Below are 14,172 nucleotides of genomic sequence, written 5' to 3'. Positions count from 1 at the left end.
GCAAAGCGATCAAACCAGTCAGTCCTAGAGGAGATCAACCCTGACTGCTCTTTAGAAGGCCAGATCCTGAAGCTAAAACTCAAATACTTTGGCCACCTAATGAGAAGGAAGGACTCACTGGAGAAGAGCCTAATGCTGGGAAAGATTGAGGGCACTAGAAGAAGGGGACGACAGAGAATGAGGTGGCTGGATGGAGTCCCTGAAGCAGTAGGTATGAGCTTAAATGGACTCCAGAAGATGGTAGAGGACAGGAAGGCCTGGAGTAACGTTGTCCATAGGGTTGCAATGGGTCGGACACGACTTCGCAACTAACAAATTTATAAGGTTATTTATAAATTGAGTTATTTATAAAAAAAAATAAGGTGGGATTAAAAAAAATCTATTTAAAAAACACTTCCAGGGATGGCATGAAACCCAAAGCCAGACTTCTGTTTCTGAGTGGTTATATGCTGGAATAAGATTTTCCTTTTTTCAGTTTAATTTTCAGCGTTCCCATCTGCCCCTACAATGATTTAATAAGTAGTTGAGGCAAAATACAACTGGGTAGTTCCACTATAGGAGCATATTGGTGTTAAAACAATGCCTGAAATCAGATGAGGCAAGAAATGTGCCTTTTTTTTGGAGTGTGTGTACTTTAGATTCCCTGAGTAATGTAGCATTTTGTCAAGCTACAAAGGGACTGGGTTAGATAGACATTAAGGGTGATCTGTGTTCTGGGCTATTTATACCTCTGGCAGCCTTAGCAATTTGCTGCTGGAGTTTACTGCTGCAATCCTGAGTACATAGTAGGACCAAATTAATTAATGGTGCCTTTCTGGAATGTGCTATTGCCAATGTTTGTCCTAATTTATCCAATCTCTGCATGGTGTCTGCTTGCTCTGAATCTGGCAATGCACCAAATAAGCCAATCAACTTTACCGCTTGTAAGTCCTTAGCAGAATCTTCAGCTGTAGGTAATGCAGTTTGCTGATTAGAGCTCTTCTTTCTCAAAATTGTTGTCGAGCAAACTCTACTACTTAAGTTTATTGCAGTAATTAACCAGCACAAGACTGCTAGTGAAATATCCCTGAAATTATCTGGATTCAATATGTTACACTTAGATTTTAAAGTAGTAATGTCCTCTTGGGTAAACTGATCTAAAAATGGGGTAGCTTTCTCTGATCAGAAGTCTTATATTGGCAATATAAGAACGTGATTAGAAAGGGCTTCATTCTGAAAAGCATGCTAGAGACTGTTGATTGCTTAAAAGTTAGCAAAATTCACATGCAGCTTTTTCTGAATGACAGCCATTTGATATGTAATAGATGTATCAAAGAGCTGTCTTGGTGGGGCAGCTTCCTCTAGGGCAGAATAACTATCTTTTTGAAGGTCTTATCACCCTCTGTTTACTCAATTATTAAAAATCTGCAAAGTAATCTGACTGATCTGCACATATCTCACCCCTGCCCTTTTTCTGCTTGGGAGTTAAACCCTCAGCAGTATTTCTTTCTCTCTTAGTAGATTTAGTAGGTTCAGCTCTAAATTCCCTGTTAATTCCTTGTTGATTGTTGATATCAGGTGTCTTTATAATGTCTTCTGCTTTATTTCCGTAACTCTTGCATATCAAATACTTTACTCACTATACTTTACAAACGGCTCCTTTAGTAGCCCATAATTTTTGTGCCCATAAAAGTAGAAATTGCTTTTGTGTGTGTATGTAAGTATGTATAATTAAACACTTGTGGGATCAAGACAGTGTCCTCCTTCCTTGTATTTTCTCAAGAGTCGAACACCTGCTCTTTCACAGGCAAAAAAGCCCCATCTTTCACTTCTTCCTATGATCTTTAATTCTCATTCTTTCTGCTGGTCTCTTCCAGGCATCAGGAGAACAGCTAAGGATAAGAATCAGGGAGTGTAACAAGCTTAAGAAAAATTCCAATTCATTTCTGCCTTCCAACACCTGTGCATTGTATCTGGTGGTATCATGCCACTGGTGTAATAGCCTCAGCTAGAATAAGAGTTTCATATTTTTGGATGCTTTCTTCCAGCATTGCCACTGATGACCTTGGATATGCTAATCCAAAATGTTTGCAAGGCACCAAGTTGCTTAACTAACTAGAGGAACAGTTCTTCTTTCTTCCTCTAAACATGCTGGATAACATTGAAATCCTCTAAAAGAGGGCTGAGGCTCATGAGATAGGTGGATGAAGGAGATTAGGAAGTGAAGCCCTATTTCAGATAAAGGATGAAATCCAAGTAATGGTTCTTGTTACTTTTTTGCCTGCCAAAAAGTTTTTTTTTTGCCTGGCAGTGAGTTTCATACATCATTTGATTATGTCTGTTTATTTTGGTTATCTAGTGCTCTGACCACCACCCCTCCCCCAAATGGGTGAGTTGGGTCAGGATTGATTGGTGATTACCTCTGTGAATTTATGTACCCATGATGTAATCGCAAGAAGCATTTTGCACCAATTGATTATATGCATGGTGGGTTAAAACCTTTTGGACATGAGAACAGTAGTGGCAGGCAAAAAAGTAACAAGAACCCACATAGCTGCTCAGTTTCATCTGTTTTAACCATATCACTCTCAACTTTTCTGTTTGTACTGAAGATAATTGTATTTGTCAGTGCATGCATGAGTAAAACATGAATTACTTTGCTCCTTTGTTCATTTTAATATTGTAGCAAAATTTTGCACCTTGTTTGTTTTATCTAGTTTTTTCCATTTAAAATGTCAATAAAATCATGAACAAAAACAATCAATTCATGACATAAGTTTCCTATTCATGTAAGCCACATTAGAAAATATTTTGTTTGAATTACCTGAAATTTATTATTTATCTATCAAATTTAGAGATCACGCATTTCACTCAAAAAGCAATTCTGTGTCATGTACAATGCAATTAAAATACATTTATTAAAATAAAGACAAATTGCAAAATGGAAGGCATATTAGGTATTATAGAATGTGTATAAAAAAAGAAAAGAAAAATATATACAACATGTTCTCCACCAAAACAAACATACTCAGATGGGCTCCAGCTGAATTTAGTTCCAGTTGAATACAGGCCAGTTGAGTATAGCAAATGAATGCAAGGTCAGCAAACCATGTAGAATTATTTTGATTATTGTTTTCAACATTTATCTTTTAAGTTCCGTATGACTTGATTTTTAGGCCTACATTTATTTTACAGCAGTCTACAATATATACCAGGGGTGTCAAACTCAATTTCATTGAGGGCCGCATGAGCATTGCGGTTGCCCTCAGGGGGCCAGGTGGGTGTGGCCAGGGTGGGTGTGGCCTACTGGGTGGGCATGGCTAGAATGCGTATGGCCTACTGGGTGGGTGTGGCCAGCTCTACATCGTTCGCATCAAGGGTTCCTATGGGGGCCTGGGCAGGAGTGGGACAGATCGGAGGGTCTCTGGCAGGAGGAGGGTCTCTGGGCCAGGGCCAAGGCAGTGGGGGCCGTTTCCTCACTGTTTCCAGGATGGCTTCACGGGCCGCATGAAACCATTTCGCGGGCCAGATCCGGCCCCCGGGCCTTGTGTTTGACATGTCTGATATATACAATACATGATTTCTGCCTTTAGTGTGATATACACCAGGGCTTTTCAACCTTTTCACCCATTGTACCACTTTTAGGATATGGCAACATCCGAGTACCACCAGTCACCTAGCAAGGTGTCACAAACATTTATTATTTATTTATTTATTTTAATTCCATTTATATCCCGCCCTTCTCCGAAGACTCAGGGCGGCTTACATGATGACCCCCCCAAAAGGAAAAAAGTGATGAAGTACAGGTAGTCCTTGACTTAATGAGCTGCATGCGTTTTAATGAGCAAGAGAGTTATCTCGCTAAAGGAACGAGATTCACTCTACGAGTTTTTGACTTACGAGTGGAATGGGCAGGGTCCATTACACTCGTAATTTGAGGACTGCTTGTAAAGCTCTGGCTCGGTGAAAGGAAGATTCCTGGGGAAATCGGGGGCATCAATTGTCGACCCGGAAACACTTCCACAGCCATGAAAACAGACCCTTTTCTCTGCCTTGGTTCATGGGGCTCCCCCCGCCGCTACTGCTGCCTGTCCTCACCCCCATGTTGGCCACCAGCGACCAGGACTGACTCTTGGAACGAATCTCTTTGAGGGACCAGGCGCAGCCCCAAAGCAGCAGTGCCGCTGCTGCCTTGGTCACTCGGGCTCCGGAGGAAGCCTCTGTGTCATCAGAGGTGGAGGAGGACAAGGGGCAGAAGACATGCCGGCTCCAAACAAGCACCCTCTCAAACGCCGCGGCAATGGCGTCCATCAGCTGACGCTGCTCACATGATCTGTGCCTCAGAAGCTCCCTAAAGTGGTTTCTTCTCTCCCCCCCAGGTTACTTCTCTCCCCCCCTCCGACTGGAGCCGGAGCTGTGCGTGAGTTCTGGCACCATTTTTTTTTACAAAAAAAGCACTGATTGAGACACTTTTGTAGTTTCCACGTTTCTTGCTTTCCTTATTTTTATACAGCAGCTCTTGAGAACATCCCAGAAGTCATCAAGCCTCTCCTCTCTGGATCAGATGTCTTCCAAGATGTCTTGTAAGGTCTACCGGCATTTGGATCTCATGCTTTATGGAACTCAGCAGGAATGCCATCCTTTCCTGCTGTACTCTAATTTAGAAGACCACAAACTGAAGAACACCCTGATGGCACGAATATCTGCTCAGCTGTCTTCTGCTACCATTCATTCTGCATTTCTTGTGGTTCCATCTGTACTTTCGATTGCAGGTGCTTAAACTTGTCTTTCTTTGAAACAGATGATGGGTTGCTCTGCCAGTCTGCGTAGGCCTTGTTCTTGGCCCAGAGGGATGTTGAAGTGGTTTTGTAGTTTTCATTAAACCAATCTTGTTGCCCTTGGTTTTCAGTTCAGGTTTTCAGTTCAGTTGAAGTCTATTTGATGACATCTTTAAACTCTGCCCACTTTTCAAAACAGATTCCCACAAGGGGTACATTTCCTGAGAGTTCCTTATTGAGTGTATTAAACTTGGTCTAAATCTTGTAGCTGGCCAATGTCGAATGACTTTTTGACAGTACTTGGTGGCTTTCAGTAGAAAGGGGCTATGTGTAAGGTTGAGGACCACTGTGCAGTGTTATTTCCACCAGTGTACAGTTAACCCTCAACTCATAACCATTTATTTAGTGACCATTCAAAGTTACAATGGTACTAAAAAAAGTGACTTATGACCACTTTCCACATTATGACCATTGCAGCATTCCTTTGGTCATGAGATCAAAATTCAGACGCTTGGCAACTGGCATGTATTTATGATGGTTGCAGTATCGGGGTCATGTGATCACCTTTTGTGACTTCTGATAAAGTCAAGATGGAAGCTAAATTTACTTTATAATCCTATTATTAACTTAACATGCAGCGATTTACTTAACAACTTTGGCAAGAAAGGTTGTAAAATGGGGTGAAATTCACTCAACAACAGTCTAAGCTCCATTATGGTTGTGATTTGAGGACAACCAATACTGTGCAAATGAGGCTTTAAAATTGAACTCTTTTAGGCACAAAGACCAACTGGAAAGCCAAAGGTGATGTCATAAAATCAGTACTGTGTACTCTGATTAGTTACATCAAACAATCGAACAGACATATCCTGAAACTAGCTCTAATGTTCTAATAAAAATATGTTTATTAACCAAGTGTGTGAAAATACATATTGCCAGTGATTAGACCAGGGGTGTCAAACTCAATTTCATTGAGGGCCACATCAGCATTGCGGTTGCCCTCAGGGGGCCAGGTGGGTGTGGCCAGGGTGGGTGTGACCTACTGGGTGGGCGTGGCTAGAGTGTGTATGGCCTACTGGGTGGGCATGGCCAGCTCTACATCGTTCACATCAAGGGTGCCTATGGGGGCCTGGGCAGGAGTGGGACAGATCTGAGGGTCTCTGGCAGAAGGAGATGGGACCGGGGCAAGTGCCAAGGCAGTGGGGGCCGTTCCCTCACTGTTTCCAGGATGGCTTTGCGGGCCACATGAAACCACTTCGCGGGCCGGATCCGGCCCCCGGGCCTTGTGTTTGACATGTCTGGATTAGACTCTGAATATTTTAAGATACCTTGTTTGTACTCAATGAATGACATATAAATATAATGTTTATATTTAGTCTAATTATACTAGGTCAACAGCTGTACCCAAAAAACTTCTACTACACAAACAAAAACAAACCCTCTATCTAATTAACCAGAAAATATGAAAAATATGTATATAATCTGATAATTTACTAAAGTAACTAAACTTTTTTTGTAAAAATCATTTAGTGTAAGGATGTAATCTCATGCTATCCTTATTAACATTCCATAGATGACTCAGTTTTTATAACATATACGGTAATCGGTTCATACGGCAAGAGATCAGAGGCAGTACCAAGGGAAGTACAACATTCTAATAACATAATCAATATATGGTATGTCCAAAAGTCATCAACCAAGTTATTCTAAGAAAATATCTAGAAAAAATTTCCAGGTGAAGTTTTTTTCTGGATCCTCCAAGTTAAAGTCCCCCCCCCTGCTTTTGGAATCTCCCATCTAACACCAGCCACTCTTCAAGGTTTGTCCCACCAAAAGGGCTGTGACAGGTGAGAAAAAGGAAATGAGCTGCTGATTCGTGTCTGATCCTTTTCTGTGCCCGTTTTTTTTATTTTTATCAATTCATATTTGCTTCACATCCCTTGTTCCCTTTATCTTCCCCCTCCACTTTTAGTTCCTATGATTGAGATTTTGACTGAAATGTTTATGTAGTCTATCTCAATAATACATGCTTTATCTCAGAAGTTTAAATGTCAGTGACCTGCACAGATTTATGCTGCTTTTATGGAAAATGAAAACTGTGGGTAAGAACACTCACATATTTTGTGGTGGGACTGCATGGCCTGGCCCTTTGGCTATGTGTTTTCTTGTACCATCAGCATGTCTTGTACCATTAGATAAATCAGAGGTCACCAACCTTTCTTGGTTGGTGGTCCAGAGGTAAAGGGAGGGGGAAGCATTTTACACGTGCATGTGCATGTGCGCACAGGGACACAACCATGCGGGTGATGCAAATAAATAATAATAATAATAATAATAATAATAATAATAATAATAATAATAATAATAAAGTTGGAAGGGACCTTGGAGGTCATTTAGTCCAACCCCCTGCTCAGGCAGGAAACCTTATACCATTTCAGGCAAATGGCTGTCCAGTCTCTTCTTAAAAACCTCCAGTGTTGGAGCATTCACCACCTCTGGAGGCAGGTTGTTCCACTGGTTAATTGTTCTAACTGTCAGGAAGTTTCTCCTTAGTTCTAGGTTGCTTCTCTCCTTGACTAGTTTCCATCCGTTGCTTCTTGTCCTGCTTTCAGGTGCTTTGGAGAATAGCTTGACTCCCTCTTCTTTGTGGTAGCCCCTGGGGTGGGGCTAGTGCTTGTGTGATTCTCACTAGTCCTGTCCCATTCTTGTGCACAGCACTGTTTCTGCGGCCCAAGGCATGGCATCAGCCTGTTTTTGTGCACCGAGGCGCTATGAGGTGTGGCGGCATCCCATTTTCTCACCCTGAGGTACAGTGGTGGCCCATTTTTGCACCACGTGGTGCGGCGTCCTGTTTTTGTGCCCTGGGATAAATGAACACTTTTGCTTAGAAGTGATTCTAGAAGACTCCAGAAGTGTTTTATGCATATACAGTATCACTCACTATCTCTCAGCACAACCCATCTCACAGGATTCTTGTTATGGAGAAAATAGGGGGCTTTAAGGTATGTTCACCCAGTTATTTATGCAGTAATAAAGGTGGAATAATATAAATAAATACATTAAATAAATACACTTTTGTACCCAAGGTTTACCTAATGTGCTATATTAAGCAGTAAAATTAAGCAACATCCTCAGTCTTGAGACTACAGAATAGTAATACATACGCTTGTAAGAAAGAGCAATGCAAACTCACTGAGTTTCACTACTGCTCTGGCTATGTAATGAGATATCCAACCATATAATAATAATAATAAACCTTTATTGTCAAAGTACAACATGTGTACATTGAGATTAGCTGAGCCTCCCCCTGTGCTCCCACCCCCCAACACACAGTGACAACAAACCCTCCATCCCACCACACTATGTGAATCATGGTTCTTTCTGAGGTCATCACCATATCATCATTGGCTGCTTTTATTATTAGGTTAGTCAAATTGCTATCCACATGACTAGCTGATGTAGCCAAAGTTTGTAAGTGCTTAATGAAATGTGACGCTCAGTTTAGGGTATGTGCAAATAATTAAAAATCGTATCAATATTTGCTTGGGCTGCATCTGTATGAAAGAGAGAACATAAAATCTCAGACGCATGCAAAAATAACTAAAATTTCCAACTAAATTTAAATATAAATTATGGGTTCCTTAATGTATTAAAGAATATAATAAAAGTCTCTCTTGGATAGAGCTGAACATTTACTTGCTGAATTTCTTTCTTTTTTTTAAATGGCCACAATATAGAAGTCTTTGCCCTTGCTGTTCTCCAGGGTGTTCTTTTGATCTCCTAGTCTACATCCTGAGATTACCTGGTCATCACGTACAGGTCTGACTTTTCTTAATTTTGTTTGACATCGGCCAAGATTTGCATTATCACCAGCAAGAACTATAATAACAAAATGAAGAAGACTTAAATAAGATCTCATTGTAGGTTGTTTTGTAAATAAAACAAATATTCTTAAATGAATCCCAGGAAGATTCCAAGTATACACATACAGCAAGACATAACATTTGAATTTTATGAAAAATACGTGGACAGAGGATGTGTCCACTCAGACTAATCTGTATATGCCATTGTGTGCTTAATCTTGGGTAGAGGAATGTGAAACACTTTCATTTTTAAACTTTACTAACTGGAATGTCCCATTTCATACCCAAACTGCATTGTGCTGCTATTAATACATTCTCCAGGTTACCAAAACATATCATTTTGCATTCAAGACAACTCTTTCACATGCACAACATGGTGTTTTAAATTCAAAAATGGTTCAAACATTAGATGCTTTGCACATTCTTCTGTAAATAAAACAAAATTGGAATGCAATAAAATAAACAAATAAAACAAAATATGTGGCACTGGAATGCCACATATTTAATATATTGCACACACTGTGAAAATAAGCTTTATATCATGGCTGTCATAACTTTTGGCTTGCCCGGCCCACACTGAGTGGAGGAATTATAAATATATAATATAATTAATGTGTATAAATATCTATCTTATCTTGTGGGGCTGCATTACTCTCAGGGCCACATGCATCCTATGGGCCGTGGATTGGACATACCTGTTTACCTGCTTTATATGGATTTATTCAAGCAGAGATCACATTGGAGATAACGTTCTATAAAGTCACAGAATCTAATACATGGAACAATCCAATACTTCACTTGAAATATCTACTGAAGTCCAAACAACTATGAATACAACTTTCTTCCAATTTCCCTGCTTAGTGTGGCAGTTTAGAACTGAATGCTGTAGATTAAAAAAAAACTTGGCTTTTTAGCACGAGGGGCCAGGATTTCTGCTTTGAAACCTGTTTGTGGTAATCTTCAGAATTTCCTTATTGGAGATAGAACAATTTTCCATTTTTGGATTCCATGATTGTTTCTCTGACGCTGCAGATCTTGAATCACCATTGTGGCTCCTGAGGGCAACGGTGTGCCTGCCAACTTCTACTTCCTTGACGTTTAGCAGATTTCCTGTTCCTTAGTTGTGTTTTGTTTTGATTATTTTTAAATTATCAGATTGCAAAAACGGTGTTTATCCTGAAGCATAATGCGTTATTGAGCAATACCTCTGGGCCCCACAAAGTCCTTAAGATGCCCTTTTAGTAAATTAAATGGGGGGTCACTGTAGTTCAGTGCTTTAGGTTCCTAGATAGAAGGGGAATGTGGGAGAGATTATTATTATTCCCTGAAGGATGACACCCTCTTATTGAAGGTCATGGACTCTAATCCGCCATGCTGGTCCACTGCAGGTTACAGTAAAATGTTTTTTGACCTCGCAATCTAGGGTTGAAAGTGGCTCATCCCTAGGACGGGCAGAACACTGGATAAGAAAAGCCTCAACCCAATGAAATCTGAGTTAGGGATTAGGAAATTATGCAGCAAAACTAACAACTATTGGACGTATATCCAGTATATATTTGTTTTCTATGAGCTGCTGGGATTTTTGCTGTGTGTGTGTGTGTGTGCACACACGCTAAGTGCACTTTTGTGTGTCCTGAAACTGGCTGAATTAAATCTGTTTTGAAGTACTTGTTTGATCATCTTTTGCTACTTGTTTTTTTTCAGCTCCTTCTTTGACTTTGATACATACAATAATAAACATTTGAATTATAAATGAACTAGCAACACTCAATTTGAAAGAAGAAGAAAAAGATATTACCCTCACCCCATCAGCTACTGGAGAAAAGGCAGGGAGATGGTTACTTATCTGCTGCTGAATGAACCGATCCAGAGAAACATTTCCCCAAAGTAAAGTGGTTGGTGGCAATACTGCAAAATAGTAGTTGTGGAAGATGTAGTAAGATTGTGAGTAAAAGTTTCAAAGCCCCTGCTTGGCAGCTAATACACAGTCTACAGCCCATACGTACTGTATGTTTATGTCTTAAGTCTGTTCCTACTGTACACTAAATTACAAAGTAGCAGTTAGGCATATTTTTTTATTTTATTTATTTTAATTCCATTTATATCCCGCCCTTCTCCGAAGACTCAGGGCGGCTTACAAGCTTAGCAGTAGCCTTCATTCTATGTATATGCCTGCTTATTATTAGGGCTTTCACACACACACCCCCAAGCGGCATTATTACAAAGTCATCTTATTGCCCCCAACAATCTGGGTCCTCATTTTACCTACCTCGGAAGGATGGAAGGCTGAGTCAACCTTGAGCCTGGTGGGATGCGAACCTGCACTAATTGCAGGCAGCTGGTGTTACTTAAGGAGGCATTAGCCCACTGCTCCACCAAGGCTCTTTTTAGTTCTTCCAGCAGGAATGTAATGCACATACGAGGTTTTCTATGCATTCTATGAAAGAAGGTTGCAAGGTATGGGAAACAAAAATTAAAGTTCAAAACAGCAGTAGTCACAATCTGTATGTGCTTCTATTTTAATATGGGAAGCTAAAGTTCACACTAACATTATTTTGGATGGCCAGGGCCAGGCAAGGTTTGTCGTGGATACAAATTCATCACAACCAAGTGATGGCCACCCTTCTGTTTTGTATTCTATTAGACATGATAAGATAAAGCAGGTATCTATGGCAGCTATTATGATAATATCATCAAAAATATACATTAAACAGAACACAGACCAAAGCCAAATGAGCTTCATGGACCAAGTTCAACCAAAGGATGAAAACATCAGAGACCATAATCCACAAGGAGGCACCAATGCCAACCTGAGGACAAGATTTTAATGCACATGCTGTCACTTATTGTCTTCTTGTATGCCTGTGTCATTGAACTGAAGACCTGCCTGGCGACTGTCCTTGGTTTTAATTTCTGAAAGTCGTAAAAGCTTGAGCCACAATGTCAGAAAAAATTCTTTTATTTGGACTATCAAATCTTCTGCTGAGGCCTTCCAAGCAGAGTCTTGCAAGTGGCTGACAAATGAGCTTTTTCAATTGTGGTATCCTAGTCTTTGAATACCATCCCCACTAAAGTGTAACTGAAAACTATAATAAGATAGGCGATCAGATGAAGACTGTTTATTTCATACCACTTTGTTTTAGAAAGTTGAAAACTATCCTGAAAATATCACTGCTGCTTACCATTGTCAATGCTGTAAAACACAAGTATATGTAAAATAAAAAAAAAAATTCCTTTTGTCTTTATTTAGACATACTGTAGTAGGTTAGGGCTGTCATGTCTTAATTACAAATCTCTAGATACAAGAGACCAAAGAAGAGATACAGGAAATGCATCGCTGCCATCTGGTGGTCATCTTTGAGTTTGCAGCCCTAAAAAAACGGTAGAATTAATTTCTGTTTAGGACGTTGTTGTTAGCTGCGAAGTCGTGTCTGACCCATTGCGACCCTATGACAATGTTCCTCCAGGCCTTCCTGTCCTCTACCATCTTCTGGAGTCCATTTAAGCTCACGCCTACTGCTTCTGTGACTCCATCCAGCCACCTCACTCTCTGTCGTCCCCTTCTTCTTTTGCCCTCAATCTTTCCCACCATTAGGCTCTTCTCCAGTGAGTCCTTCCTTCTCATTAGGTGGCCAAGGTTTTTGAGTTTCAACTTCAGGATCTGGCCTTCTAAAGAGCAGTCGGGGTTGATCTCCTCTAGGACTGACTGGTTTGATCGCCTTGCAGTCCAAGGGACTCGCAAGAGTCTTCTCCAGCACCATAGCTCAAAGGCCTCAATTCTTTGGCGCTCAGCCTTTCTTATGGTCCAACTTTCACTGCCATACATTGCAACGGGGAAGACCATAGCCTTGACTATACGCACTTTTGTTGACAGGGTGATGTCTTTGCTTTCTAGTGTGCTGTCTAGATTTGTCATGGCTTTCCTCCCGAGGAGCAAGCGTCTTTTAATTTCTTGGCTACAGTCTCCATCTGCAGTGATCTTGGAGCCCAGGAAAATAAAATCTGTCACTACCTCCATTTCTTCCCCATATATTTGCCAGAAATTGAGAGGGCCGGATGCCATGATCTTGGTTTTCTTATTGTTAAGTTTCAGCTCAACTTTTGCACTCTCCTTCTTTACCCGCAACAAGAGGCTCTTTAGTTCTTCTTCACTTTCTGCCATTAGAGTGGTATCATCTGCATATCTTAGGTTGTTGATATTTCTTCCGGCAATCTTAATTCCAACTTTTGATTCATGTAGCCCTGCCTTTCTCATGATGTGCTCTGCATATAAGTTAAATAGGCAGGGCGACAGTATACAGCCTTGCCGGACTTCTTTCCCAATTTTGAACCAATCAGTGGTTCTGTGTCCAGTTCTCACTGTTGCTTCTTGGCCTACATATAGGTTTCTCAAGAGACAAATAAGATGGTCTGGTACGCCCATCTCTTTAAGAACTTGCCACAGTTTGTTATGATCCACACAATCAAAGGCTTTAGCATAGTCAATGAAGCAGAAGTAGATGTTTTTCTGGAACTCTCTAGGTTTCTCCATGATCCAGCGTATGTTGGAAATTTGATCTCTAGTTCTTCTGCCTCTTCGAAATCCTGCCTGAACTTCTGGTAGTTCTCGTGATCCACTGGAGAAGGAAATGGCAACCCACTCCAGTATCTTTGCCATGAAAACCCTATGTTTAGGATGACAAATCCATAAAGTATAAGGCACGCATCTATCTTTGAAGACAACCTCCCTCCTTTGGGACCCTTCCCGTTCATTTATATTTATCGAGAAGAAATAAATTGTGTTTATTTTAATTGGAGTTACTTCGCAGTAAAGGGTTTTACGATTGCAGTTTCAGAATGAACACAAATATGAATCATCACCATCATAATTTAATTGGAGCCAGTTTTACGCACACTCCAGTTTTCCATCTCACCCTTAGTTCCGTATAGGAAACAAGCAGAATTTGGTGCAAGGTAGCCTATTTGCGTCTCCAAGTAACGAGAAACTACCCAGGATTTTAAAGCAAACTATACAGGCTCCAGACGGTGCAGTGCTGCATATCCATGTCATAAATAAAAGAACGTTTGTCTATGATTCAAGATCACACAGTTCAAACAGATAGGAAAGTGGCTGCTTTCCACCGGCCTCCTGACAAATCTCCTTCTAGCTGTGCCTCCAAGCAAAAATTCCACTAGTGCAACTTTATTCCTCGGTGTCAATGCCTCGTTTCCACCGGTCGCCTTAGCTTCTCTCTCGCACGTCTCTTCTGATTGAGCGGAGTCTATCTCTTTCTTTCCGCAACAAAATCATCGGTACTCCTTGGCTCTTATTGAGTGGCTATTCGGGTCTTCGTAGCATCGATAAGGTAGCCTTAGAAAAGAAGGCTTTACAGCTAGGAGATAAGTCTCCCCTCCTCAAAATAAGTTCTTTTCTCGTAGCTGTGCAAAAAAAAAAAAAAGAAGAAGCATCAGGATCCAGACAGCGTCGATTATCGCTGAAGCGAAGGCGAGACAGGAACCGCGAGAGACGGAACGCTTTTGTCGCGATCGATGTTTCCGGAGGACGCGAAGTG

This window comes from Vipera ursinii, assembly GCF_947247035.1.
Source record: "Vipera ursinii genome assembly, chromosome: 4".
Classification (NCBI taxonomy): domain Eukaryota; kingdom Metazoa; phylum Chordata; class Lepidosauria; order Squamata; family Viperidae; genus Vipera; species Vipera ursinii.
Note: the sequence above shows the minus strand (reverse complement) of the source record.